This window comes from Phascolarctos cinereus, unplaced genomic scaffold (assembly GCF_003287225.1).
Source record: "Phascolarctos cinereus isolate Bilbo 61053 unplaced genomic scaffold, phaCin_HiC Scaffold_726;HRSCAF=1367, whole genome shotgun sequence".
Lineage (NCBI taxonomy): Eukaryota > Metazoa > Chordata > Mammalia > Diprotodontia > Phascolarctidae > Phascolarctos > Phascolarctos cinereus.
In genome coordinates this window covers 209,806,814-209,813,359 of record NW_027556098.1, presented here as the reverse complement: position 1 = coordinate 209,813,359, position 6,546 = coordinate 209,806,814, and positions in this window count along the sequence as shown.

Genomic DNA, 6,546 nt, shown 5'->3' with positions numbered 1-6,546 from the left:
AACAAACTGAGTTTGCTGTCCAAAAACCACCTGTCTAAGAATAGAGAGGTTATCACCCACCAGTAAGTTGTCCACGTGAATGAGTCAAAGAAAAAGACTAGGTAATCCAAGGACAGAAAAGGATTACTTAATATTTTTTATTAATACCCACATTGTACTGTTCTCAGTATCTGTTTCTCCTTTATTAAAGGGCATATTTAGTTAAAATAACATCTCTTTAAGAAAATCCATATTACAGAAGAAAAGAAAGTGTGTATAATGATAATCATTTGCATGAATGTAGTGCTTTCAGGTTTGCAAGGTACTTTGTTCTTAACTCTGTGAGATGGGTTTTGGTTTTAGTTCTATGATTCCACTGATGTAGGCAACTCCCCTGTGAGAAATTCCCGCCACTAATGCTGATTGGCTGCTGTTTAGTAATTGATAATATTAGAATTGCCTGGGGTGCTGAGAAGTTAAGTTGTTTGGGGTCAGACAGTCAGTATATGTCAGAAAGGGGACTTTGAACCTGGGTGGTTTTGATTCCAAGACTAGCTATAGATCTATTATGAAACTCTGCCTATCTCCTGAGTTACAGATATTGTAATATCCTCTTTTCACAGAAGAGGAAACTAAGGCTCAGAGAAGTCAGGTGACTTACCTGTGCTCACACAGTAGGTGTCAGAGGTAGGAGGACTGTACAACTGCAGTCTTCTGACAATAAGTCAAGTGCTCTTTATTATGCTATGCTACCTCCAGTTAAGGCATTTCTCCTTACAAACTGACAAATATTCAAATATTTTAGGACCATCTACCTACTTTTGGCTTTTATTGAAGTACACATGTGATGCTTTACATATTTAAAAGTTGGATTAATATATAATTGTGTTGCTTGGAAAGCTCTATCTTGAAAGGTAGAAAGTTTCCATGGAAAGTGGTTTTTTTTTTTTTGGTTTTGTTTTTGTTTTTTGGTTAGGCAATGGCGGTTAAGTGACTTGCCCACAGTCACACAGCTAGTAAGTGTTATGTGTCTGAGGCTGGATTTGAACTCAGGTCCTCCTGAATCCAGGGCCAGTGCTCTATCCACTGTGCCACCTGGCTGCCCCCAAAGGTCTTTGTTCAAAAGAATAACTTGAATTATTTTTTATTCACTGTAAGAAGTTTCTTCATGAATAAGAAATCCAAAATTTAAAAAAGAAGCAGTCCAAAAGACTATGATATCCCTTGAGTATACTGAGCCATATTAATACAGAAAAGTTGACATTTCTAAAAATCTTAATGTGTTTTTTAAAAAATTCTTTAGTCACTTCTAAAACATATAATTTAATGCTGTTTCTAAAAAGTTTTAGAATATTCTCTTATATCATTTTTTCCATCTTCCTATTATATCACCTGACATCTGTCTCACCTCAAGATATGTGTTTGTTGTTATTCAGTCTTGTCTGACTCTTCATGATCCCATTTGGAGTTTTCTTGGCAAAGATACTGGAGTGCTTTGCCATTTCCTTCTCCAGCTCATTTTACAGATGAGGAACTGAGGAAACAGGGTTAAGTGACTTGCCCAGGGTCACTTCAAATCTGAGGCCAGATTTGAACTCAGGTATTCCTGACTACGGACTCTATCCATTGGGTAACTTCTTTTCATTCTTTGTAGGCAGAGTATACTGAGAAAATTAAACTGCTGATTGATATTAGGTACTTCAACAATGGGTTAGTGTTGTGGAGTAAACTTCTTTAAAAAGAAATAGAGACAGTATAGGAAATGTCCCTTTTTAAAAAAGCATTCACCTTTGAATAATTGCTTTTACTTGTTACTTATTCATCTATTTACACCTTTCAGAAAATAATCCTAAGAAAATAGGTTCTTGAAAGGAGCTATTGTCTGTTAGCATCCATATGTAACATCTGCCAGAACAAATGATATGTGCAAATGACAACCTTTTAATGGAAGTTTTTCATGGAGATCAGTTGAATAAACAGTAAGCATCCATAACTAAGCAATCTTTTTTTAGTTGTATTGATATATAGACATAACAAAATTACTGCTATAGAAAGTGGTAGTAAAGGAAATTGGCTAATGATTTAAATTTACTCAAATTATTATTATTTTCTCTGCAGCAATAGTACTCCCTAATATCCAGTGAGCTTTTAGAAATAATACATTTCAGATTTTTTTTTGTTCAGATTAAAAGGAAAAAATTTTATTGACCCAGGTTTTACTGACTTAAAGTTATTCAAAGTGGTTTTTAATTCTGTGTTTTAAGACAATGTGGCATTTTATGTATAGTTGCAGATTGTTCCAGGATAGTGTAATATAAGGATTACAGACCATTTCTTACCTCACTTAGAGTTGTGTAAGTTTCAATATATTGCAGATTAGCATAAGATTACTGTAAGTGGGAATTTTGGGGAAGTTTTGTGGAAGCCACAGATTAAATTCAAAGGCCAGTAGACGAGCCAGAGCCTCTAACCAACCAAATAACCCAAATTTTATAATAAGGTGATGTAAACACCCCATAAAAGAAAAAAAAATCAGACTGGTACTCTGGTATGAAGGGAAAGCCAAAAAATTTTGCACACGTTATCCAGATCACAGGGGTGCTGTGCCCCTAACCCTCACAATGTGGAAAGGATAACCGTAGTCAGTGTTTGATGAAAGGAGTACCTATGCTGATGGAATAATACATTCTTGGAAGATCAAAGTAATTCATCCTATATTACTTAAAGAATTCATAGAAGAGTTCCAAACTAGGTTAATGATGTTTATTGGTACAATCAGAAACCTACAACCTAGCAGCCTTACCTGCCTACACTATGTTTAGTTGTGTGATGCTAATTTATTCTCATTTATTTTTAAAATAAGATCACTGCGTTGCTGACAGGAAGTAAGTTGAGTCATCATTTTATTCTGCCCTATATGCAGAGAAAAGTTCTTAAAAATAAAGAATTATGACAGTTTCCTCCCTGATTTGGTCTCTTGTGTTTTTGTTTGAAGGTTCAAATACATAAAAACCTGATGGGAAAATGGAAATGTGTAGTTTTCCCACTAGGTGGTGCCAAGTAATTGTCACTCAAAAACATCTAAGTGTGGGAAGAAGGGAGACAATTTGGAATCCAAAGTTTTCAAAACAAATGTTAAAAATTGTTTTTACATGCAACTGGAAAATAAGATATACAAGCAATGGGGTAGAGAAATCTATCCTACCCTACTGGAAAATAGAAGGGGGAGGAGATAAAGGGGGCAGTGATGGAAGGAAGAACAGATCAAGGGAAGGATATTCAGAATTCACTCTGTCTTGGGATGGAGGGAGTGTAGAGATGGGGAGAAAATTTGGAACTCAAGATCTTGTGGAAGTGAATGTTGAAAACTAAAAATAAGTAAATTAATTTTTAAAAAAACATCTAAGTGTAGCACTAACAGAGTTATTTGAGGCAGCTGACAGTCTGGCTATAATAGTGCCAAAGTTTGAATTAGCAGTCCAATATCTAGGTTTTACAATATTTGACATTGCACCACAACACTTTCCCTAGGGATATCCTGGTTTCCTGGATGTACTAGGAATTCTCTTACTTTAAATAATTCTTAAAATTCTTGAAATGGGACATTGGAAACCATTCATAATCTAGATTTTTTTTTCCCATAGAATTTGGCCTCTATTCTTTCTGCAGTTTAGTTTGAATGTATATGAAGTGCAGAAAGAATGAAGGACATTTCCATCTGCTTCAAGGGAGACAACACTGCTTATATAGTAGAAAGAGCAATAGTCTCTGAGTCAGAAGATTTGGGTTCAAGTCCTGATTGACACTTCTTAGCTCTGTGACCCTGGGTGAATCGCCTTTCCTCTCCATAGCTATGCTAATTTATAAAATGGTGATCATTAAACTTGTATTACCTACCTCACAGGTTTGTGAAGAAAACTTTATATAAGTGAACTATTAAAGCAAAAAGAATATTCAAATTGGAGGCACAAGAATCATGGGCTATGTCAAGGAAGCAAGAACTAAGTAATTTTTCTTATATCTGTGACTTTAAAAAGTTCAAGAGGCATAGTTATGGGGTAATAAGTCATTTTTATTAATAATTCTAACATTTTATTAATAAAAGGAATGGTCATTTGGCCATCTCTCTCTTGGACCAAAGACATATCATGGCAGTGGACTCTCAGTTCATATGCCCTTGGAAGAGTGGGTATTCCTGAGGGTGGCACCTCTGATTGATTAACAAGTAATAAGAGAATGAATATTACAGTGAAGGACTGGGCTATATCCCACTGAGGGTCTTGAGGTATGTGACACTGAACACCCAGATCTTGGTCAAAGAGATTTATCAATTTCGATGTCACCCTTCTGACAAGAGGGAGAACCTACATTTTCCCAGATCTGAGTAAACACAATGAGCAGGAATCTACCCATTCACTTAAACCTAGAACATCTTACTCTCTTTGATTTCTTAGCTTGGGTAAGTCTTTGCCCAAGATTTCCACACTGGTTCATTTCTGGATGAGAAAATAGAACAGGGGAAAACCATGGTCCTAAATCAATAATTAGTTATCAAAAACGAGAGAAATAATAATTTCTCCTGCCATACCAATCAAACTACCAAAAAATTATTTTATGGAGCTAGAAAAAAATAATGAGATTCATTTGGAAGAACAAAAGGTCCAGAATGTCAAGGAAACTAATGAAAAGAAATGCTAGGGAAGGTGGCCTAGTCATACCAGATCTTAAATTGTATTATAAAGCAGCAATCATCAAAACTACTTGGTACTGGCTAAGAAATAGAGTGGTAGGTCAGTGCAATAGGTTAAATAGGCAAGACACAGTAGTCGGTGACTATAGTAACTTTTGATAAACCCAAAGACTCCAGTTTCTGGATTAAGAACTCACTATTTGACAAAAACTACTGGAAAAACTGGAAAAACTTGTATTGATTGATGCTGAGTGGAGTGAGCAGAACCAGCAGAACATTGTACACAGTAACAGCCACGTTGTGCGATGACTAACTTTGATAGATAGCTCTTCTCAGCAATGCAAGGATTTAAGACATCTCCAAAAGTCTTATGTTGGAAAATGCTATCCACATCCAGAGGAAGAACTGTGGAGTTTGAATGCAGATCAAAGCATACTATTTGCTCTTTTTTTTTTCTGTTTTATTTTATTTCTTCTTTCTTGTGGTTCCTCCTGTTGGTTCTAAATCTTCTTTATAAGACCCATCTCAGTATAGCAGGAATACATCCTGAAACCCAGGTGGTGGAATAGGCAAACACCAACACCAGGACCCCTGAGTGCCTCATTGAGGGTGGGGAAACCAGTGGAAACCAGCTTGGAAAACCACCAGTTGCCTTGGCATTTTACAGCAACTGGGTCTCTCAGTGCCTCACCAAAACTAAGGGAAGCTGTGCTCCAAGGAGCCCCAGGTGGATAAACACCCTACAACATCCATCTGAAAGGATCTGAAGAAAGCTAAAGGAAGGAAAGGCCCAGGTGAGCAGGAAATCTCCAGGAGCCCTACTACCCAACCCTACCCCTAGAGTTCCAGTGTTGCTGATTCCAGCCTAATACCAAGTAAGCTGCCAGAACCCTACAGCCTCCATCTGCCAGCACTGGAGGCCCCAGCACACAAAGCCAGTGACCAGGCCCTAGGCTCCCAACACAAGAAGCTTGGGTCAATGTCCTCTGCTCTCCAGCAGGAGAGCTCAGTCTCTTTAAAGGCCAGGAAATAAGCAAACACTGTGAGCAAAAAGAAACATACGATAGATTCTTATTATGGGAAGAGTGAAGATCAAGGCAGAAATTCTGAAGAGGTCAAATCCGGCCTCAGACACATAACACTCACTAGGTGTGTGACCCTGGGCAAGTCACTTAACCCCACTGCCTAACATTCTGAAGAGGACAACATTGTCAACAAACCCACATCTGGAACCTCAAAAGGGAATATGAACTAGTCTGAAACCCAAAAAGCCTTTTTAGAAGAGCTCAAGAAGGATTTTAAAAGTCAAATAAGAGAGGTAGAAGAAAAACTGGGAAAAGAAATGAGAAGGATGCAAGAGAGAGTCAATAGCTTGGAAAATTAACTGTAGAAAACAAGTCCTTAAAAAAATACAATTGGCCAACTGGAAAACAAGTACACTGAAGAAAACAAATCCTTTAAAAACACAATTGGCCAAATGGGGAAGGAAGTACAAAAACTAATAGAAGAAAATAATTTGTTAAAAATTAGAATTGGGCAAATGGAAGATAATGACTCTATGAGACAGCAAGAATCAGTCAAACAAAAACAAAAGAATGAAAAAAATAGATGAAAATATAAAATACCTCTTCGGTAAAACAACTGACCTGGAAAATCAATCCAGGAGAGACAATTTAAAAATTATTGGTCTACCTGAAAAATCACAGTAAAAAAAGAGCCTGGACAGTATCTCAGGAGGAAAACTGCCCTGAGGTCCTAGAACCAGAGGGTAAAATAACCATAGAAAGAATCTACTGATCACCTCCTGAAAGAGATCCCAAATTGAAAATGCCAAGGAATATAGTAGCCATATTCCAAAATTACCAAGTCAAAGAGAA